Source organism: Lissotriton helveticus, chromosome 11 (assembly GCF_964261635.1).
Source record: "Lissotriton helveticus chromosome 11, aLisHel1.1, whole genome shotgun sequence".
NCBI lineage: Eukaryota > Metazoa > Chordata > Amphibia > Caudata > Salamandridae > Lissotriton > Lissotriton helveticus.
This window is the reverse complement of record NC_136072.1, coordinates 497,413,495-497,438,302: the sequence shown is the minus strand read 5'-3', so window position 1 is coordinate 497,438,302 and position 24,808 is coordinate 497,413,495.

The following is a 24,808-nucleotide window of genomic DNA, read 5'->3' as shown; positions in this document are numbered from 1 at the left end:
ATGCTCCACCTTAGGTGAAACCTAAAACTAGTGTACAATTTTCTGTACACCGAGGGAAGCGCTGAGTAAATTACAGTCTGCAAGTAAAAACACTCAGCAAATTGAAGAAGTTAAATGAGGATATCGCATAAGTGCAGTCCTTGGATTGAATGGCTCAGCAAAGCGCAATAGGTACATGAAGACACTGTAAAAAAGTGCAGTGCTGTAATGATGCATGCCAGCGATAGAAAAAATGTACAAACTTCTGTTGCGCAAAAGTAGACAGTTATAAACACTGTACAGATTGTATTTTGTTGAAGCAGACAGCCAAGAAAGAAATTCAGACACAAAACCATTAATAAACTAAGTACAACTCAGTGCATAAATTGCAACTCAAGAGATAAAAACCTTGTGCTCATTATAGCCTAAAGTTGAGCTCCTGAGGCGGAAGCCGGGAGCGAGCAGCCACATTTTTTAACTATTGTCACAGATTTACTTGTGCTTTTAAAAATTTATGTCACAGATTACTTGTGTTTAAAAACCACTTACTCTTGGGAAAATTAGTTGCCTGCCACAGCGGACCAGCGCTGACGCAGCACGCTCATTGCAATCTCTCCTTCGCGCCACGAGCAGAGGCCACGCCACCTTTTTAGGCCACGCCCCCAAGCTGACTCCTACTAAAGACGCCGATTCAGGGCGCCAGGTAATAGCCTAAAGTTGAGCTCCTGAGGCGGAAGCCGGGAGCGAGCAGCCACATTTTTTAACTATTGTCACAGATTTACTTGTGCTTTTAAAAATTTATGTCACAGATTACTTGTGTTTAAAAACCACTTACTCTTGGGAAAATTAGTTGCCTGCCACAGCGGACCAGCGCTGACGCAGCACGCTCATTGCAATCTCTCCTTCGCGCCACGAGCAGAGGCCACGCCCCCTTTTTAGGCCACGCCCTCAAGCCGACTCCTACTAAAGACGCCGATTCAGGGCGCCAGGTAATAGCCTAAAGTTGAGCTCCTGAGGCGGAAGCCGGGAGCGAGCAGCCACATTTTTTAACTATTGTCACAGATTTACTTGTGCTTTTAAAAATGTATGTCACAGATTACTTGTGTTTAAAAACCACTTACTCTTGGGAAAATTAGTTGCCTGCCACAGCGGACCAGCGCTGACGCAGCACACTCATTGCAATCTCTCCTTCGCGCCACGAGCAGAGGCCACGCCCCCTTTTTAGGCCACGCCCCCAAGCCGACTCCTACTAAAGACGCCGATTCAGGGCGCCAGGTAATAGCCTAAAGTTGAGCTCCTGAGTCGGAAGCCGGGAGCGAGCAGCCACATTTTTTAACTATTGTCACAGATTTACTTGTGCTTTTAAAAATGTATGTCACAGATTACTTGTGTTTAAAAACCACTTACTCTTGGGAAAATTAGTTGCCTGCCACAGCGGACCAGCGCTGACGCAGCACGCTCATTGCAATCTCTCCTTCGGGCCACGAGTAGAGGCCATGCCCCCTTTTTAGGCCACGCCCCCCGTCCACAACCCCGGAGTGGTATAAATTATGTGCATTTTCCGGTCGCGCAGCAGGCGAGCGCAGCAGGCGAGCGCAGCGGGCGAGCGCAGCGGGCGAGCGCAGCGGGCGCGACATTTGCGCGCCAAAGGCGCACCTAAGGCAAGCCCGTCTGCGCCCGTCCGCGACCGACCGGGGCCAGTGGCCACCCCCCCGTTCAATCTTCACGCCATACCATCACCTATACCTCGCAGTCCCTTCGCCATCTAAACCAGACAGCTGGCCCATCCTGTCTATACACATGGGACCCCTCTACCCAACACTCCGCTTGTAATCAGTGCGGCTTTCACCTCTCTCATGACGTAAAGAAATCCACATCATTCTCTATGCTGTTGCTTAGCTGCCGCTCGCTTCCTAAACACTCTACGGAAATTTCTCTAATGCTGGAGGAGATAAGACCAGATGTCTTTTTCGCCACAGAGACATGGTTAGAGGAACATTCCGAACCCGACCTAATGCAAGCACTTCCTCCTGGCTATCAAATACTCCGCCTGGACCGCAAAAAAGGCATTGGCGGTGGTCTAGCAATAATCTACAAATCAGACTACGTTGTCACCAGTACCCCCGTAAACTTCCCAGATTGTGAATGTCTTCCTTTTTTTATAAAGTTTAGTGCCACACACACCTTCTCGGGTATGCTTATATACCGCCCACCTGGACCACAAAGGCAGTTTCTCTCAGACCTTGCCTCGATAGCGGCAAGCCTTGCAGTCTGCGCTGCCAATTTCACAATCCTAGGTGATCTCAACATCCACCTAGATGACCCAAACAACTTTATAGCAAGAGAACTATCCTCAAGCTTAAGCGCTCTCGAACTGAAACAACGTGTCACTGGGCCCACCCACCCAAAAGGACACCTCTTAGACCCCATCTTTAGCAACTGTAAAAACCTTCACACTGCAAATCCTTCTCCCCTTCCACCCTTCCATGGTCTGATCACTTTCTTATCCCGTTCGCCTGGACCCTGCCCCCTCACCTCCCCCCCAAACCCCCGATGACTCAACGATCACGCAATTGGTCTAAACTCCACCTATCTGAGTGGGAGGATCTCCTACAAGGTACCAAACCCACTAACTCATCTACCCCCACTCAAGATAATGATAACTACAACATGTGGATCACCAGTTCCCTAGACACAATATTACCACTAAATAACTCCCACCCCAAGCGCGGCAATCCAACAGCCCCGTGGTACACGAATGAACTGCGAGAGGCCAAACGTGTATGTAAACGATTGGAGAGGAAATGGCGCCTCAGCTACCTCACATCAGACAAATCAAGCTATAGAACAGCAATTAAAAAATACAAAGCGGACATTCATTTAGCTCAGGCAAAATATTTCGAACACAAGATTGAGAACGCAGCTTCTAAACCCAAGGAGATCTATCGAATAGCCAAAACCCTTCTGCAACTCCCAGAGGCACCAAAGCATCATAACAATATCCGGTCTCACTGTGAAGAAATAGCTGAGTTTTTCTATCAAAAAATAAAAACCATCAACTCCTCTTTTCCCCACTCTGTCACTCTGCCCACAGATTCTGTCAATACAGACTGCTCGACAGGTCCTCCTTACGTTCTCAATAATTTTCCTCCTTTAGAACTTACTAAACTTGAAAAACGTATGGGACAGGTCAAATCTGGATCACCTACTGACCCAGCTCCTCCCAGCGCTCTTACCCAGATCACCCATCAGATCTCGCCTACTATTCTAGACCTGCTCAACTCCTCACTTCACACTGGTATTGTCCCTTCTCTATGGAAAAGAGCTATGGTCAAGGCTCTACTTAAAAAAAAACAGTCTCGACCAATCTAACCCTGCCAACTATCGACCCATATCTCTCCTACCATGGCTCAATAAACTTCTCGAGAAGTATGTCAACTCCGTTCTCACTGACTTCCTGGAAGTTAACAACATACTAGATCTCTCCCAGACTGGCTTCAGACCCTGTCACGGAACGGAGACTGCATTGATTGCGGTGACGGAGGAGGCAAGAAGGATCTTGGACGATGGCGGGTCCACAGCCATCGTCCTACTCGACCTTAGTGCCGCCTTCGACACTGTGAATCATAATATCCTACTCCATCGTCTAGGAGGAATAGGACTGTCGGGTACTGCACTCAGCTGGATGAGATCTTTTTTGACAGACAGGTCCTTCAGGGTCTTTGAGAAGGATTTCACCTCTGCCAGTAGACCTCTTAATTGTGGAGTGCCTCAGGGCTCCTCCCTGAGCCCTACCCTTTTTAATGTCTATCTTCGCCCCCTAGCTGATGTCGTCCGCCCATTCGGTGTGAAGATCGTTACCTATGCGGACGACACGCAGCTAGTGGTAGCACTGGACCCCCCCCTCAACTCCCTTCACAGTCTGCATAAGTGCCTCGAAGCAGTTGCTATCTGGATGTCTGGCTCTTGTCTTAAACTTAACGGGGACAAAACAGAGATAATGCTCCTTGGAAACAACATCGCTAAAACCATCAACCCTATCTGGCCTCTCTGTTTAGGGAGTCCCCCGCAACCCAAGGAGCAAATCAAGAGCCTAGGCATCTGGCTTGACCACACGCTTTCTTTCAACTATCAGGCCACGAAGCTCGCTGCCACTTGCTTTGGGCTGATGAGACTGCTTCATAAAATCCTCCCTCTCCTTCCATTCCACTCGAGACGCATTATGGTCCAAGGATTGATCCTCTCCCGCCTCGACTGTGGAAACGCCCTATATCTTGGGGCACCTCAATCCACACTTGACAAACTCCAGATTATTCAAAACTGTGCAGCAAGAATTCTCCTGGATATCCCTCGCCGAACCTCAGTAAGAGCCAGACTGAAAGACCTTCACTGGCTCCCGGTAAGATCCAGAATCGAATTTAAGAGCATGTGCATCTCACATCGCACTTACTGGGGAACAGGCCCCTCCATCAATTCCCCCCTTCTGAAAGCCTACCAGCCCACTCGTTCCCTCAGATCCGCGACCTCCCACCTCGCCTCAGTACCACGCATTAGGAAAGCCAGATGTGGAGGCCGCTCGCTTTCCTACAACCTAGCCAGGATCTGGAACTCCTTCCCCCTCCATATCAGATCCGAACCCAACCTCCTCACCTTCAGGAAGATTCTTAAAACCTGGCTATTCAGCAAAACTTCAGTCTAAAACCCCACTCAGCCTCACCCACTCCAGCCTCTCCGGCTCAGCTCAAGCTATCTCAGCGCTGGGACGACCCTGGGTAGCCAACGCGCTTTACAAATTCTCATTCCATTCCATTCCATTCTAAAGCAAAGAATGTAAGCATCACAAAAAATTATGTACATGACAATACTGCACAGACTTCAGCGTGCAAACAAAACCCCCCCCACAAATTCACTGCACTGATAACAAAATTACAGGCTTCAATAATAAATGGAAACATTACATAAAATTTGGTTCACATGGGAAGATCTTGCGCAATGTTAGGTTTGGAGTTAAAACAGTTCCATACGCTTTAGGGTGGAAATGAAAAAGGAGGTAAAACCCTTCCATTAACTTTAGTATGGGAAAGAAAAAGTCTAAAATTGTGGTTCCCCAAAAAATTCCGCAGGATCAGAGGTAACTAGATGGAAATACTCTGAAAACGCAGCGTGCCAATGCAAACAGTACTGTTAACTTCCAATTAAAAGACAATACGTTTAATTTTTCGCGTTTTGAAATAACCCGATTCGTGAAAAATGCAGGTCTACTTGCTAACCGAGAAATACTGCAACATATAACATCATGGTAATAATAGTAATAATAATAATACCGAAAACAGAATATTGATAATATAATACATTTTAAAGTACTTCATACCACACATTTGCTGTTTCTAAGAGCTATAAATAACCGGTACTCGAAAGTGGATCAATTAATGATTCTCAATAATTAACAAATTAACATGGCAGGCTTTTTTAATGAGTACTATTGCCAGATGTGAGTGCGCATAGTTAATTATGAATGAGCCATTGGTGCAGCATAGGGTAATCCAGGCATGATTATTTATTAAAAATGTCACAGTATTTTTACTCAGACCACAAGTAGCAGAGACCACTTAAAACAGAAGCGCTTGAAATGCCACCATGTTTGCCTTTCAGAAAAGAGGACTGTCAGTGTTGCATTGCAGCAGACCTGACATTATTTAAGGCTTTTGCCTACCCTCTGAACTCCGTTGGTTTGTGCTCACAAAAGATGTATCTGTATTGAGGGGATTTAGTTCATCCCCTCCCCCCGCCGTCCCCCCACCACGCCCCACCCTCCCTTACCGGCCAGAACTGGAAGAGTATGTGAATGTCATGCAAACATGTTATAAAGTCTTTTCAAAACTTTAAAAAAACGTAGTTTAAACGCAGAAGCGTTTCACCTTAGCACCTTAGATTAAATCACCGCATTGATAGGTATTTATTTGTTCTGCTCCCGCCCGTATTACAGTGCCACTAAATAACTAACAAGCATGGTGTGCAGTGGCGTAGAGTGGAGTGGTGCATAGTAGAGGGGAGTAGTGTAGTGTAAGATGGTGTACAGTGGCATACAGTTGGGTGGAGACAAGTTGAGTGGAGTAGAGTGGCATGGGGTGGTAATGAGTGGAGTGGCATAGAGAACAGTGCCATCGAGTGAAGTGCATAAAGTGGAGTGATATAGAGTGAAGTGTCATGGAGCACAGTGGTGGGGCATAGGATAGGATGGAGTGAAGTGGCATGGAGTAGAGTTGAGAGGAATAGAGTGGTATAGAGTAGAGTAGTGTTGCACAGAGTGGAGTGTCATAGAGCAGAATGGCTTAGAGTGGCGTGGAGTAGAGTGGAATGGCGCAGAGTGGTGTGGAATGGTGTAGAATAGAGCGGTGTATGATAGAGTTGAGTGGCATAGAGTGGAGTGGCATAGAATGGGGTGGGGCAAAATAGAGCTGAGTAGCATAGCATAGAGTGTGGGGAGTGGAGTGGGAGTGGCACGGAGTAGAGTGGAGTGGCATAGAGTGGAGCTGCATAGAGTAGAGTGGCATAAAGTAGAATGGCGTTAAGTAGAGCTGTGTAGAGTAGAGTGGAATATCATGGAGTATAGTAAATGGCATGGAGTGGTGAAGAATGGAGTATTGTGGCATGGAGTAGAGTGGTGTGCAGGCATAGAGTGGTGTGGTGTTTAATGTGTAGAGTGGCATTATGTGGAGTAGAGTGGTGTGTAATAATATGAAGTGGAGCGGCATAGAGGAGAGTGGCGTAGAGTACAGAGAAGTGGCATAGAGTGCAGTGGCATAGTGTGGAGTGGTATAGAGTGGAGTGGCATAGAATGGCATAGAGAGGCATTATGTGTAGTAGAGTGGCGTGGAGTAATATGGTGTGTAGTGGTGCAGAGTTGAGTGGCATAGAGTAGAAGGGAGTGGAGTAGAGTAGAGTGGCATAGAATAAAGTGGTGTAGAGTGTGATAGAGTGGTATGGAGTGGAGTAGAGTGGTGCAGTGTAGAGTGGAGTGGGGTGGTGTTTAGCGGAGTGGCATATTGTAGAGTGGCATAGAGTAAAGTAAGTGGAGTGGTATGGAGTATAGTGATGGGGCATAGAGTCAGGTGGAGTGGAGTGGCACTGGGTGAGAGGAATGGTGTAGAGTGGAGTGGCATAGAATAGAGTGGCATTGAGTAGAGTAGAGCGACGTAGAGTAGACTGGCATGAAATAGAGTACGGTAGACTAGAGTAGTGTGGGGTCTTGCATAATGGAGTGGTGGAGAGTGAAGTGAAGTGGCATAGAGTGGAGTGGCGAACATTGGAGTGGCATAAAGTACAGTGTTGTGGCATAGAGTGGGTTAGAGTGGAGTGGCATGGTGTAGAGTGTCATGGTGGCGTAGAGTGGAGTTGTGTAGAGTGCAATAGAGTGGCACTTTGTGTAGTGGTGTAGTGCAGAGAGGTGTAGAGTGGCATAGAGTGGAGAGGTGTAGAGTAGAGTGGCATAGAGTAAAATGGCACATAGAGGCGGAGAGGAGAGTGGCATAGAGTGGAGAGGCATAGAGGGCCATTGTGTGGCATTATGTGAAGTGGAGTAGTGAAGAGTGGTGTAGAGTAAAGTAGCATAGAGTAGATTGGTGTAGAGTAGAGTGGCGCAGATTAGAGTATCATAGAGTTGAGTGGTGTAGAATGGCATAGAGTAGCGTTGTGTGGAGTGGCGAGGAGTAATATTCCATGGAGTGGAATAGAGTGGAGTGGCACAGAGTAGACAGGAGTGACATAGAGTAGAGAAAAGTAGAGTGGGGTATAGTGGCATAGAGTGGATTAGAGTGGCAAAAAGTAGTGTTGAGTGGTATGGAGTGGCATAGTGTAGGGTGGCTTTGAGTGGAGTGACAGAGTGGCATAGAGTGAAGTGGTGTAGAGTGGAGTGGCATAAAGTGGAGTGGCATGGTATGCAGTGGCATGGAGTAGATTAGTGGGGTGTAGAGTGGAGCTGGGTGGCATGAAGTAGGGTGGTGTGGAGTAGAGTGAAGTGAAGTGGCATAGAGCACAGTGGTGTGGGGTCTCATAGAAATGAGTGGTGTAGAGTGGAGTGGAGTGGAGTCACTTAGAGTGCAGTGGCGTGACATAGAGTTGGATGCAGTGGCGTGGAGAAGAGGGCAGTGGTGTAGAGTGAAGTGGCATAGAGTAAAGTCTTGTGGAGTAGAGTGAATTTTTGTAGAGTGGAGTGGCATGGAGTGGCATAGAGTGTAGTGGCATAGAGAAGAGTGGCATAGAGGAGAGCGGTGTAGAGTGTAGTGGAGTGGCCTAGAGTAGAGTGGGTAGAGTAGAGCAGCATAGATTGGATTGGTGTGGAGTGACATTTCTTAAAGTTCATAGAGTGGCAATGTGTGGGATAGAGTGGCATGGAGTGGCATACAGCAGAGTGTCATTGAGGGGAGTGCTGTAGAGGGGTGTAGAGTACAGTGGTGCAGAGTGGAATAGAGTGGCATAGAGTGGAGTGGTGTAGAGTAGAATGGCATAGAGCGGGCGGAATGGAGCAGGGCAGCATGGAGTAGAGTGACATGAATTCGAGTGACATAGAGTGAAGTGAAATGGGGTAGAGTGGAGAAAAGTGCTGTAGAGTAGAATGCCACAGAATGGCATAGAATGGAGTGGTGTAGAGTGCGGTAGTGTGGCATTGTGTGGAGTGGAGTGGCATAGAGAAGAGTAGAATGGCATAAATTAACGTAGGGTAGAGTGGTGTAGAGCAGAGTGGCATAAGCTAGAGTGGAGTGGTATAGAGTAGAGTGGAGTAGTGTAGTGTAGAGTAGAGTGGTGTACAGTAGAGTGGCGTAGATTGGAGTGGTGTAGAGTAGAGTGGAGAGGTGTAGAGTGGAATGGTGCAGAGTGGAATGGTGTACAGTGGAGTGGTGTACAGTGATGTAGAGTAGAGTGGAGTGGAGTGACATAAAGGGGAGTAGAATAAGGTAGAGTAGCATAGAGTAGTACAGTTGTGGGTAAGTAACTAAAAAATCAGTAGCGACAGGAATAGCAACGTCGTTCAGGACACGACTGGGAGCCCCTGCATTCCCACTCTGGAATACCCTGGGCTGGCTTCTGCCTAGGCAGCTGGAGATTGCAGCTGTTATCTTCACAACAAGCCTGCGCTGCCAATGTTTGCTTCCCCTTTCATGGGCCCTGCAATCTCGGTTCTGTAGCAGGTTGTGAGCGCTCGGCTCAGAGTACCTGAGTGATGGTCCTCCGCTCCCAGGGTGCTCCCAGGTTCCTTCCTGCTCTCTTGCGCCTGCAAAGCTGAGGTCTTTAACTCAGCTGGTGCTTTCTTCTGCATCCTACTTATAGTCTTCCTGCACGCAACAGGTGGTACTCCCAGCCTTCTGGGAGATTTTTGTGAATGGCCCTGGTGTGTCCTTTGACAACAGCCATTTTGATTTCTATTGCCACTGCCATGCCATTTGCTCTCTCCTTCCTCAGGCAGCCCTCTTCCCTCTAACCATCCACATAATTTCACTAAAAACTAAAATAGCAATTTGACCCCCAGACCAGCCCTGCTGTCACAGAGGGAAGCAAAAAGAAGACTAAGATATATTTGCAGCCTTGGAGCTCTATCTAGTGGCAACATTTTAAATGACAACCTCTTTCTATACACTTTGAAAAGCTCCTTTGCTAAGAGATATTTGGAAAAGGTCTGCATTATGCATCCAGAGCGTCAACCATTTAGGATTGGTTAGTTCCTCGTCTACTCAAGCTGTGCATTTGCATCCCTAGACACAGAAGCAATCAGGAAGACATCTTTTCTTCTTCCCTCATAGGTGAACTGTCACCACTAAGATCTGAAAGATCAAATTTATACACACATAATGTATAACTGAGCTTCATCAGGAATGATCATCTTCAATTCTTCAATTGAATGTACCCCCCTCCGCCATAAGGACACTATTTCACAACTATCTTAGCTTGCTACATTACATATCAAAACAATCAAATAACTCTTTAAGGAAGGATCTATCAAGTTACTCACCCATCCCCAATCTCAAGCGAAGCACATCCATCCTTGCCCACCAGCCCTTACTGCATGCCCCTCTGCTGGCTACATCATCATCCGACCTTACTCCACTTATTCCTGTGACAAACCTAGAAGTTGGTCATTGTCATCATTATGTCCTACCTTTGCCTGTGACTAGCGTTCCTCAGCAGTTGCACTTTCTATCCCTAATTCCTGCATCCCCCTTGCCCTCTGCACATTTCCTTCACACTCCTCCGCTGCCCTATGCACAGCCTGCCTTTCTCATGGATCCACAAAGAATAATCTACACCATCCTGGAGCCAGCTGGACGTTATGCTTATAAAATCAACTACCCCCTGACTCTATCAAAAAAATCAGCCAAGTCCTTAAAACACAGATTCCTCAAATCTTATTCAGAAACTCTGGTCTCTGACCCCTATTTTGTATGAATAAAGGAGCCATAATTAGTGACCTCATTGTTTATACAAAAAGACGGGTCCAATGGACGAAAGCCCTCCTCTCACTACTAATGATCTCCACAAACAGAAAAACGCCCCATGGTCTCAAACTGTGAGTATCCCCTTCTTCGTCATGTATAGTAGCAGTCACCATCTACAACTATGTTATTATCCGCATCTAGTCATAAGATTATCACCTTAAATTATTTGAGGAATTTTTCTCTCTCATCAAGAAAACGGAATTGAGGTCTTCCTCCTCCGTTCCACCTAACACTGCAGGCTTCACTAACTCACCTACATCACCTGGTGGGACAGAAACCACTGCCCACCACTCTAGGTTGGAGCCTCACCTCACAGCCAGTGCAATCACTTCAGATTTACATAGCCAAGGTACCAACAACCTTGCACCAACTACACATCTTACCTCCTACCTGCCTCAACCATTGTTTCCCCAGAAGGCTGATCCCCCAATAACATCTGTCATACCGTTAGCACTTCCTCTCACCAACCTACTGAGCCCTCCCCCTCCTAACGTCAATCTTACCTCTACACCCAGTCCACCCTCCCCTATGCTTTCTCCCCAATACATCAGCTCCCTATCCCCAATGACATCATGACCCCTTGACTCCTGTCCACAGCTTCAAGACCTGAAAATCTACCCCCATACCTTACTAGATTCCAGACTGGATGAGATTTCAACAAACCTGCAAAAGCTCAAAGCAAACGTACATAGACTCATTCGCATCACCACAGAGATGACCAGCATTCAGTATCCTAATAAGGACCATAGGTCGAAATCACTCACCCATGACCAACCTTTAAACTACCCCGCCATATCTCCAACACTCATCCCTTCCAACCTGACCTTTCCTTCCACAACGCTTATGCAATTGAGTTGGAGAACTAGACCTTATCCCAACGTGCTCAAGCAACCGCTTAGACAGAATGTCCCTTTATCCGATAATGATATCCAAACCCTCCTCTTGTCATATAACTCTTAACTCCCGGATATCACTGACAATCAGGTTATAATCCCATCCAGACAAACCCACATAGAGCTCCTAGGCTCAACAATGGAGCTTTCAACAAGCACAACCTCAGGCAAATTACCCTCACACATTCCATCCCAGCACACCACAAACCCCAATGCTAATCAACTGCAGATCAGTTTCAAGACATGCGGGAAATATTGCGACTTTATCCTCACACATGATCTTGGTCTGCTAATCCTGACTGAAACATGGCTAAATGGCTCCTCTGCTCCTATCCTTGACATACTAGTCCCTCCTAACTATGGCATTACTAGATTAGACATACCTAGTAGAACAGGTGGAGGCATCGCCTGCATACACAACATCAACCTGTCACTTTAACACACACCAAGCCCTGTTCTATCAATCTACGAATACCTTTGCCTTGCAACAACAGTCCTATATGCAAACTACACATGATCTACCACCCTCAGGAAAAAATCTGGGTTTATAGAACAAATTATGGAAACTATTGTAACTAACGCGGGTCAACATTGTACACAAATTTTCCTGGGAGACTTCAACCTACACTGGAATGATCTGATCGATCCTGCAATTAGCAGTTTTAAAACCTTCCTTACTGACAGTAACCTGACCCAATTTTGCGACCAGCCCACATACAACAAAGGGCTGACTTTTGATCTTATCATCACATAGCCCAACTCAATTAAACTGGAATCTATCCTCTTTTGTGATTGGACCGATCACAACGGCATTGCATTCTTCATCAAGGAAGCTGTGATAACCAACGCAGCTCAATCAACAAAACCCTAACTCTGGAAAAGGAGCATGCAAAACATCAACCATAATGAACTGACTACTCTTAGCCACAACATCTTTCCTCCTCCCGGAAAGATGTCAGATGGCCTTGATCTTACAAACCATTACACTCACTCCACAGTGATTGACCATGACATGGTCGCTCCACTACAACTAAAACCAGTGTCCGCAAAAGATTCCAACCATGGTATAATGGTATGCCTCAATACAGAAAGATGCAACTTGGGCCTAGCAGAACATCAGTGGAGATCATCTCTGTCCCTTGAACACCTAAAGCATTTGAGATTACCGAGGAACAGATACTACAAAAGCAATAGAACTTCAAAAGCAATTTTTTTCAGAAACCAGCTGGATCAAGCGGACAACTGACCCGAAAAACTTTTTGAACTCATAAAAGCTCAATCAAACCCTTGCTGGGTCTATTCCGCTTCTAAACATTCTCCAGAAGACAGTGACCTTGATAAATGATCCACAGACTACAGTGGAACAACGTCCTCTCCCACATCAAACCATCCTCTCCGCCTCCTGGACTACTGTTCCTTTGTGTCCCCTGGGGCACTTCCCCCAAAGCAACGCCTCATTGAACTCTTTCAAAACGTTTGAGGAAAGTACCATTCATAATATTCTAACAAAGTTCGAACCCTCAACCCACTTCAATGACCCTCTACATCCAAACTCCCTCAAGGAGGTCATACCCGTATTTCTCCCACTTTGGACCAAGATTTTTAATGCCTCCCTCCTTCAAGGCACTATCCCCAACTGCCTAAAGTCTGGTCAGTATCCCCCCATCCCTATAAAACCAAAAGCAGATCAAACTGACTTAAATAACTTCAGACCTATGTCCAATATTCCTACCTTGGCGAATCTCCTTGAAAAATGTGTTCACTTCCTACACTGTAACCACATCAATCATTTCCGATTATTAGACTAACTTCAATCCTGTTTCCATCCAGAACATAGCACTGAATTGGCTATGACACACATAGTGAACGATGCCCGAAAAATACTGGATCAGAACCAATCCTGTTATTTAATTCTCCTGACCTATCATCGGTATTTGATACGGTTAGGCATGACAACTTACTAGACCTTTTGGAACACCGTATTGGGTTATCAGGATCAGTTCTTCACTGGTTCACCTCCTATCTCCGTAACATGTCTCAAAGAGTCAAGGCTAATCACTCACTATCGCAGACCATGCCAGTCACATTAGGGGTCCTACAAGGCTCCTCTCTTTCGCCCACTCTCTTCAACCTGTTCATGGAACCTCTTATGGAAATTTTTAGTTCACCAACATCCACTATCATTTGTACGATTATTATACCCAACTATACTTAAAAGTCTCTGCCCCAGAAGACATCAGCTCCCTCAACACAACTCTTCAGAAAACTCAAATTGGCTAGCATTCAATCACCTCAGACTAAATACTCCAAAAACTGAATTCTGACTAACTGCCCCACCTAATCAGTCACCTATCATTGAAGAATGGTTAAAACATCCTTAAACTTAATTCCACAAATCATTGACTATGCGAGATCACTGGGATTAACTATTGACAAGAACTTCAACATGCAGAAACACATCAGAGCCACCACCAAAGGAGCGAATCACCAAATTAACATTATAAGAAAATTAAACCCCCCCCCCACGACTTCAAGCATGCAGTGCAAGCCCTAGATTCCCAGGTTTGACTATGGAAGTGCAATCCTCTCTGGTCAGCCCAGATCCACACTGTCTCCTCTGAGAGGCCCATTCAGCTCTGCTGCTAGGCTCATCACCGGCTCAAAAAGAAATATCCACATTACCCCGATCTGAAATCCCAGTACAGAAAGCCCTCCACTTCAAAACCCCTAGGTATCTGGCTCAGAAGCTAAAACTCTCTGGTGGTTCCAGATCCTCCAGAAGTTCCAACACCTTACTTCTGAAACCTTCAGAGATTCCACAAGAAGAAAACTCACAACCAATTTTTCTCTGGGATTGCTCCAAGAATTTGGAACTCCATGCCCCCTGAAATCAGAATAAATCCCTCAACTGTATCCTTCAAGAAAGAAAAGTCAAAGTACTCCTTATGAACAGATTTCTTCCCTAGGTCCTCAATTTTCCTTATGACTACGGCATATTGACTACTTTGTGTTTTCGACTTCTCAGTCACTACCACTTTTCTCAACACTTCATGTTCCTACAGTTTTCTTGAATATGACACTTTGGATTTTATTGGTTTATCTCCTCTGCTCTCTGAACATTGTAAAGCTTACCATTCCTTTCCCGATACTACTTTATCCTGTATTTTTCTCGTATATTATATTATTGTTATTATTGCTCTGCTCTCTGTATACTTGTAAAGTGCTCTGATACACACAGGGGTCATATTCGCGCTATATAAAACTATCAAAATAATAAATAAAGATATGGTGAAGAAGCTGTATGTCTGTGTTAAAAAGTAGGACAGCACATTGCATGTCCAGGAATAATACTGAAACGATTATAAACTTTAAAAAAGTGCACTGGTAGAAGATGAGGAAGAACAAAAATGAGGAGAAACACATATACTTGGTCCATGCTCCAGGGAGAAAGCTAACACATGAAAGAAGGGAAGCCTACAGGAGCTAAGCAATCAAAAGATGGCAAATGAGAGTGACATCAAAAACAACTAACGGTCTGAGTTGGATAGGTTGTAAGCCCACTAAATTGTAAACAATACTTCTCAAGCAGAGCAGTTACGCTGTGTAGGTGAGACTGAAAAAGAGAGTCACTTGTCAAGCTTACCCTAACTGTGGCCCAGATTCTTATTAACAACAAAGTGACATTATGCTAAAGAGAGTATCCATTGTAGGATGCCAGACCCTCACCACTGAAGTGGCATGCTTCATCATTGGGTCATGCTACTCTTTGGGTGGGCGCTGCAAAGCCAATGGGCCCACAAGAGAGCTCTTTGCCAGAGATCTTTTCTGTTTCTAACCTGTTGGGAAAATTGCAAAAACATCTTTAGCAATCAGACAACTGATATTAGTAGGTTGGACTGAGTGATTAAAACTAATTAAAGGTGTCCCAGAACCCTATATTTATGGTTGGAAGTTCCTTTTAAAGATTTAAAACAAATGGAATTCTTGGAGAAATGATGTCCAGTAAGTTCATTAATGAACTTTACCAATGAATGGGGCATGTAATAAATATTTCACGAATTTCAAAATGAAATTTGCAGCTGATTCCCACCCAGATATAACATTTATTAAACAAACAATTGCGTCCCTATTCTTTCCTATGGAACAGCCAACTCTGAAACTGTGAAAATAGCTTTTAGGGCCTAAATTAAACTTATGAAACCATGCACCTTGCTTTATCGTCAATTGGGCCTATTTAGGGGTGATTTATTGATATTTAAAAGGAAGGTTTAGTCCTCTGAAATGTTGACATGTTGGGTTTGCAGTTTAAAACTGCATGGCCAGGTTACAATGGTAGGCCTGAAGACATGCTGCAGTGGATGGCTCAATGAGTTGTTGCATTTAATCTACTGGTCCTGGCTACATATGGCACCATATACCAGGGATTTATGGGAAAATTAAATTAACCAATGAGGTGTTTACCAATTTTGCCAAGTTAAAGGAAGAACTCAAATACTCTACAACTGTTTAGCAGGGGTCAAGTGCTATTGCCAACAAAAAAATACGGTTTAGCAAAATGGAAAGAATATCTGGGGGAACCCTGCAGAAATGGCCAACAGCCAACAGTGGTGTTGCAAAACTCTCCTAGAAAGCTATTCTACTTTTGTAATTCTGATAACCCTATTTAAGGTATGCATAAAGCTTAAAACCTTGCCATTTGCTTGTACTCCTTGGGATGTACTTCGACTGTCCCTGACTTTAAGGGTGAAAAGTACTCTGCAATCTCTGAACTGGGCTGTTAAACTCCGCTTTGACAGAGGCTGTTGATTGCACCTGTTAGCATGGAGATTTCAAGGAAGGCTCCAGAGGACCTTCTTTACCCTTTTCAGAGGGGCACCCTCAGGGAGCGCACTGATGCTGCTCCACGTTTGTGCACAGTCGGTACAGCCCCTGACAGCTCCTTTGCCTCTGTGCCAGCGTCTACATTATGGCTTATGCAAAGGAGCAAAGTTCACCCACATTTGCATCCATGCAAAAGAAGGATGTCCTCCTGGGATTGGCCCGCTGCTACAAGTGCGCTAGTACAATCTGTATTACAGAAGGGGCGACACAAGTCTCTTTGGCCCCTTTTGTAATACCAATATGCAACAGCGGAGCCAAAACTGGGGCACATGTCAGTTGGGTCCCCAGGGCACTTTTGAGAATACGGCCGCACATGTCTATTTCCTGTATCAAATTGAATTTTGTGTCCACCGAGGTACATATGAAAATGGCAACATTACCACAATATTGTTACGGGATCGTTAAGTTGCGGTAATATTGTTCAGTCTTAATTAGTGCTGGCATAAATAAACTGGGCCCATTCTTCATATAGTTGCAAGTAGAGTGGACCACTCATAGGCAAATGGGCCTTGGATCCACTGACAATTCAGGAGTTTCTCTTGGTTGAGATGTAATCTTCACATTTTTCCTGCTTGTATACCCCCCCTTGCTTTTCCTATCTTCATTTATTTGAGTGCACATTTTTCAATTATAAATGCATAGTTCATTTTGTACTGTTGGCATCCATATATTGTTTAATGTTTAGTACAGTACAATTTGATAGTTCTGCAATTGTTTATTCATGTTATATAAATAGTCAGTAAGGTTTTATACTGTTTAATGCTAGGTTCAGCAATTATTTATATACTGCATTCAAATAGTTAATAATGTTTCATAGACGCAGCAGACAGAGGTGCGTGTTGACTGTTTATATAAAATTCAATGAGAAGCAATATGTGATTGTTATTTTAATGTAATTCAATAGGAGAACCTTTCAACACAATCAGAAAAGAGTATTTAAGCTCAATGCAAACAAGTGTTAGAGAGAGAGGAATATACTCACCCCCCGGGAGCTGGGAGGTGAGAGATTGAGTTCACACAGACATGACTTGTAAAAATCTTTTCAAAGGCCACAAGCAAGGACCTTAGAACTGCCAGTCAGGTCATATCGGCTTGCTGGGACAATAGCTATCTTCATATGGAACAATATCTCCGTTGTTCCATCAAGGTCACCTAAGAAACTCATAGCGACTTCCTTTGGTGCTAAGATACCTAAGTTGGAGGAAAGAATGGAGGGGGTTCGAGAACAATGCAGAGAAACTCAACATCTCTTGTTGCTTATTATGTTCTTCATTTCACTCACCAGATTAGGCCAGAGACCTGGTCTTGGGATACAATGTTAGCCAAAACTCAATTGTTTCTTATTCAATATATTTGTCCTTGATTTGAGACTTGGCATTTGGGATGACATTTTTTCCTTGTGCCAAACATTTCTTTCCTCTTATTTGGCATAGTTCTCACTGAGGGAAAGGTGACTAAGTATCTAAATGAATATCTGCCAGCACCTAGGAAAATCAGGCTTGCATAGCAACAGCCTTGCAATGTCATTTTGTGGTTATGATTTGACTGCCCAACCTGTGAATGTATTTTAAATTGTGAGTGTGCTGCACCTGAGAAAGTTACTGCAGGTTCCCATAGCTCTGTAGTGACATTCTTCACTTTCATGAGATGAGCCATTGCAGCTTCATTCAGAAACATCCTTGAATGAGTAGGTCCCTTATCTTGTATGCATCACACAAGGTGCAGATGCTGGTGGGTTTCACAAAGTCCAGTGTGGAAGGCATTGAAGGATTCACTCTAATCTTGCTGAGCTTACCTCAGTAGGAAGCATTCATATTCTGTGTTCACAAATGACTCAAAATGGGCATTCTTGGCAGAAAGATCCACAGCATAATAATTTGGAATGCCAGTGCTCAGAAGGGTCCTGATTGATTTCAAGTTAGCTTATACCAATCAGTCATATAGGTGCAGACTTATTTGCAGCAACATCTGCCTTTTCAGAGGGTGCTTGCCATATCTAGTTGGGCTACTGACCACATCCAAGACATCCTCTCAATGTTTAGGACAGTTTTGCATGACTTCTGAGGACACAGTCAGGTATGGTGGGTACAGGATGCAGGAGAGGCCTTTTGCTGGTATGTTTGTTGCATTGTCAAATGATGGTGGTGCTGGCCAGCCTTATATCAGGCTGTGGGATCGACATTGATGATTTAGTCCTACATGTGATATGACCATCAGATGCAATGCTTGTAGGTCTGTATGTTAGGTGAGATGAAGATGTGTGGATTGCACTCATTGCCATGCAGGAAGAGTGTCTAGGAGTCCGGCTATCCAACATAAGCTGGATGCAGTGTTCTGTTAAGCTCATCTTAGTTTTTATACTCACGGTCTTGAGTGAGCAGGCCCTAAACCTGGCCAGGTGAAAATTTGCATCAGCACTCAGAGCAGCACCATGCCCGATGCCATAGATAAGTAGACCTCATCATCTCCCCCCTCCTGTTTCTGGACCCAAGACTTTCGGTCACCCAAGAACCACCCTTGAGTGCAAGACCACCTGAACACCTGTCTGAACGATGGCAAGATTTTCCTGCTTTGTAAATATGCAATATATAATTGTCCAAGCCTAATCGCTGTTAAAATGTAATCCTGAGTGAATTTGCAATTTGTATAAATATTTATCTCTAACCACTAGTATATGTAGTAGACCTTTGTACTTACTACCATTCCTATGTGCTTTCAGAGTTTCTGTGTGTATCTCTTTCTTGAGTGACTGTACATTTGCAATTTTTCCCTCCTTTCACTCCACTTGTATATTTATCTCTAACCACCAGTATATGTAGTAGACCTTTGTACTTACTACCATTCCTATGTGATTTTAGAGTTTATCTGTTTGCATCTCTTCCTTGAGTTACTTTACAACTTGTACATTTGCAATGTTTTCCCTCCTTCCGCTCCACTTGTACATTTGCAATTCTTTTCCTGTTTATATCTCTTATGTAACTCATGTCATCCAAAGTCCTTATGTAACGCAACTTGTTCTTTTGTAAATTGCTCTGACACCTTCGGGTAATGTTCGCACTATATAAAATCGCATTAAATAAAGACCAGCAGCTAGCAGGATTGGCTTGATTTCAGGAATCACCCTGTCCTCTTTTGGAAACATGATGTCGATGCCTTATTATACAGCGTCGTGTGCTTCACTGAATACATGCTCACACACAAACACATTTATGTGCATCTCTGGAGAACAAATGTCAAATGGGGCTCTTTCAAAGGAAGACTGAGCAAACTAAAAAGTTGCCGTCTTCTGATCTCTCACCCAACCGATCAAACATTTAGTAGCATCCAAGACTATGATGTGTTATGCATTTCTTTCCTGGTAGTTAGTACAATTTCCATATAGCATTGTGATTTCATACTGCATTGTATTGGTTCCTTGCTTCTCCGATTCTAGGTGTTGTGAAAACATAATCTTGCATTTCTGTAGGTATAATGTCTATTTACCCTTACATCTGTAAATCACAACATGCACCGACATATTTTATAATCAAATGTTGCTGGTGTTTTCATATTAATTTAAAGTGCTCTTTAGCCTTAATGTACTCCTTTTTCATGACTATTGTAGGCCTAGGAGCTATTTTATTTATTTAGAAAATGTGCACATTTCCTGCAGTTCATAGTAAGCATAGCCTCGGTTTTGATATTGGAATCAGAAGAGCGATTTTAAGGAATTAATAAAGTCAGCTGTGTGTTCATGTATTATATGTCGGATTGAAGGATTTCTTTTTTTGTTAAACTTTTTTATTGGAATTTAAGGTACACAATTGCAGCAAACAATTTACAACCCACTCCCCCAAATGAACATACACAGTACAGCAATCTTCTACACAATACGCGAGTCCTTCTATGATCTTGTACACAGCCGTTCAGCCAACAACCCAAAAGAGGGCAGGCGGCGCTCACAACAGTCTTTGAGACCAAGCTATCCAGGTGGCCAAAGTACTCCTGTATCCCCCCTCATCCCGCTCCCTGTGGAATACCTATCCCAGCTAAGCCCTCCATATATAAAAAGGCACTTATATTGAACCCACCCTCCTGCGCGCTCCTCTAATATGGATTTGCTCCAACCTCGTACTCCCCTCTCGTGGTTCTCAGCAAGGTAACTCCAACCGCTATGCCCTCCCAAGCGCTAGAACAGTGTTGGCTTCCTCATCACAGAGATCCAGTCTCAATCGCAGGAACTGTAAGATCTTCCCTAGTCGCTACCGTGAACCTCAGCCACCCCGCCCCCACATGCATCCACGGAGTCATCGTCAGTGCCCCCGCCCCTTAGATGTGTTTGGTACAGCCCCCAAAAATTATTCGTTTGGCTCACGGGAGGTAGCAGCTCACTATAATGTTCCAACTGCGTGCAGCAGTAGAGCATGTCATGTGCCCAGCGCTTAGTTGTAGGTGTTGGACCTCTCATCCAGCAGAGGGCCACCACCCGTTTCGCTATGAGCATCCCCATATATACCAGCCTGCGAACCGTGCCGGGTAACTTCCTAGAGTGACCCAGCAGCGCCAACGCGGGGTCTGGGACTAGCACTGTCTCCACTATCCTGCTAAGTTCTGCGAAGATGTTCTCCCAATATACCTGTACTCTCGGGCAATGCCACTCTAAGTGTAGGAAATCTGCCTCCGGTGCGTGGCACCTCTCACATTCCACTGTCTGACGGAGACCAAACCTATGCAGCCTCTCCAGAGTGTAATACACTCTATTGAGAAACTTGAAATGTACCAGTCTATGCTTACCATTTAACGAAATCCGCCTAGTGTTAACACAGCAATAACGCCACATGTCGTCTATAGTAATCTGTAAGTCCCTTTGCCATGCCAGCCTAGCCTTCGTGAACTGGTGCTCCCTGTGGGACATTGCTATTTTGTAAAGATTGGTCAGTAGCTTGCGAGGGGTCTCAGTCTTTAATATGTAGGAAAGTTCAGGGACCTCCAGAGGTTCCGCCAGGTCGTCCCCAAGCAGTCCCAGAAGAGCCCCTCATACTCTATGGTACTGGAGGCGTAGAAGCAAGGAGCCCTCCCATCCACCCTCAGCAACCTGATCCCAGGACTAAACCTGCTCCTCCTGGAAGAGGTCGCCAGCGGATTTAATGTTTAGCCTGTGCAAAGCGTGTATCACACCTTTGTCTCTGCAGGGGGGTAGCCACTGGGCCCATTCCACCGGCATGTTAGGAGAATGAAGGAGCTCCCCTCCCTGCAGCTGCAGGAGGCAGTGCCATGCATGATTAGTGGCCGAGATGGAATCAAGGATCCCCGTCCTGCGGTCCGCCGATTTAAAAATAGTAGCCAGGAGTGGGAGTGGGTCAGCGAATAATCTTTCCATGAGAACGTGGGGAATGCGCGTGTCGCCGTGCACCCAGGTATGTAAGTGCGGCGCCTGAGCCACCCTGTAATAGAGCTCCAGGTCAGGAGCACCAAGGCCGCCCATGCTATATGGCAGCGTAAGAATTTTCCATTGTGTTCTAGGCTGCTTACCTGCCCGTGCTAGTTTAATCATAACCTGCGTAATCCTATGAAAAAATATCTTAGGTAACACCATCGGGAGAGTGGCAAACCGAAACAACATTCTAGGGAGCACAACCATCTTCATGATCGAAATTCGACCCAGGAGCGAAAGCGGGAGCCTACACCAGGCCTCCACGTCATCTTCCAATTTACTGAAAGCCACCCCATAGTTTTCCCTGAACAATATTTCAGGGTCAGTGTGGAGCCGTACACCCAAATATCTGATGGAGTTGGTAGTCCACTGCAGCGGGAACTCCATGTCAAATTCCTGAGTTACCGGGGTGAGGGGGAAGGCCAATGATTTCGTCCAGTTCACCTTCAGACCAGAGAGGGCACCAAAATACACCACCTCTCGAAGCATAGATGATAGGTTATTTTCTGGGTCGCGGACATAAAGCAAGGTGTCGTCCGCATACATCGAGACCACAATCCTGTACGCGGGGAAGCCTATGCCCTCGTTGCCATGGTATTCCCGCAGTGCACACGCTAGTGGTTCTGCCACCAGGGCGTACAGCAGAGGGAATAGCGGACACCCCTGCCGAGTCCCCCTACAGATGGGAAAGGAGTCTGTAACCCGATCGCCGAGCCGTATCCTGGCTCTCGGTCTGTTGTACAGGGACCCTATCATTTGCAGGAATGGTAATCCCAGGCCCATCCTATTTAAAACTTGGTGCATAAATGGCCACTCCACTGAATCAAAAGCCTTTTCCATGTCAAGGAACACGGCTATAGCCTTCATGTCTTGCTTCACGTGTTGCATAGTGCCGAGCACTGTGCGAATATTATATGTTATGTTTCTACATGGGATGAAGCCCGCCTGTTCCGGCGCGACCAGTAGAGGAGCCAGGAGAGCTAGGCGGTTTGCCAAAACCTTGGCGAAAATTTTGGTGTCGACATTCAGCAGGGAGAGGGGCCTATACGAGCTGCACTCCTCCGGCGCCTTAAGAATAGTCACCATGAGCGCCTCTCTCATTGATTGCGGCATGCAACCCTCAACACATATCTCGGGTTGAAGGATTTCTAGCATTTTCCTCAAGAGAAGGTCACCTGCTCATTAGATAAGTTTCTCTGAAAATAACAAGTTTCTGTCATGTTTGCACTCCATAGACTTGTATTGAGGGGAAATGTATATAAACTATTCAAACCCGCATGAATTTTAGCATTACATGCTCCAATTGGCCATTTTGGGGTGAGAACTCTGACCCCATCATCTGAATGTTGGCTATAGTGAATGGGGAATAACCACTACTGCTAGCTTGAGGCGAGTGGGACTCAAGGGCCCGCCTATGAAACAGTAGAACCCTGACCTCAGGGAATGGATTGTATTGTTTGTGAAAGTTGTATTTTACTTTATGGCCATATATAAATACTTCTTCTTTCATAAAACCAAGTATTTAACTGGATAATCAGTTATTGCTGCTGCAGTGTGTGTTTTGAGTTTTGAACTGCTGTTTATCCCTGTGTGTCTTCCTCCCCCGAGAAGTCTTGGACTGCTCGACCCGCACTACCACAGAGTCATGTAGTGAAGGGGTACTTGGCCCAGTTGCTCAGAATCCATAGTATATTGGGGCCCGAAACATTAGCAATTAAAGGCCTCAATCCTCAGATGTATGACGGTACAACGCTTGGTATAACCACGCTTACCGTTACAACGCAGGTTTTTCAACGCAAGTCATTACAATGACTTGCGTTGGGGGGCGCTGGATAGTGAATAGTTTAATTTACTATTCCAACTCCAGTCCCCGTGGATAGTAGGGAAGGTGTTGGATAGTAAATTAAACTATTCCCTATCCTAGAGCGCCCTCCAGCGAAAGTCGTTGTAACGACTTTCGTTCTAAAACCTGGGTTGTAATGTTACCGTGTTGTTAGGGTTTCGTTGTAAAGGTTGTTCATCCAATCCTCAAGTTTGGGCCCAGTAACCCTTGCTTGGCCCGTGGCCCACTGATCAAGGTTCTGACAGCGTTAAATTGTTTGATAGCACCTGTTTGTCAGGCTCTGGCATCTGATTGCTATGCTCATATTACCAACAATTTCAAGTTCTCATATTATCACCAATGTCATTTTCAAACAAATACACCATAGCCATGCACGGCCCGTGGAGGGAGTTCCGGTGGGGCAGAGAGGCGGGGCAGGGGAGGGGCAGGGTGGGGGATGCTAATTGGAGGTAAGTAAACAATTTAATAAATAAAGAATTTCGTAGCGTGCACTGCATCGCATTTTGCTATGCAGGGCGCGCTACGAAATTTGTTTTATTTATTACATTGTGTACTTACCTCCAATTATCCATATTCCGGTTTTTAGCACCCTCCACCGTGCCCCTCCCCCGCCCTGCCTTCCTACCCCACCGTAACTCCCTCCACGGGCCACGGCTGACCATAGCCCCCCCTGGACCATTCACTTCATGTTTGTCTTGACCATATACAGCGGTTCATTGCCTTTTGGTTAGGTTCGCACTATAGAAATACCATATACATACGTATAAGAAAATACATAATTACATACGAATACAGAGAAAGACAGCAAGAGACAGAGAGAGGGAAATACAGGCCCTTGGACAGAATATTCATTTCGGCTCCTGACAGACATCTGGGCACTCAGCCAGCCATGTTATAGCTGCCTTTTCAATCAATGTCTCTCAAGGATTGAAACATATACCGAAGACACTTATCACGCAGTCACATCACTGTCCAAGCATTTATATAACTTTTCCACTACATTATATACTCATGCTGATTATGAATCGTAATCAATCTTCATATATATATTGGCAGGTATGATTAATACAGACGAGAAATCGGGTCCTGAAAGTCTAGTAGTATCACTGCACGCCTGCGCAGTACTAGTACACCTCCTCTGTAATTTCATAATGCATTGAATTTAGGATGGGCAATATTCACTTGCACGTCAAAGTATGTACAGTTTCACATGTTTGGTGGAAATACACCCAGTTTTGTGCATTACGAAAATGCAACTGCTGGAAGCACAACCAGTGATGAAAAGTCCTCAAACAGTCTACTATCTGCT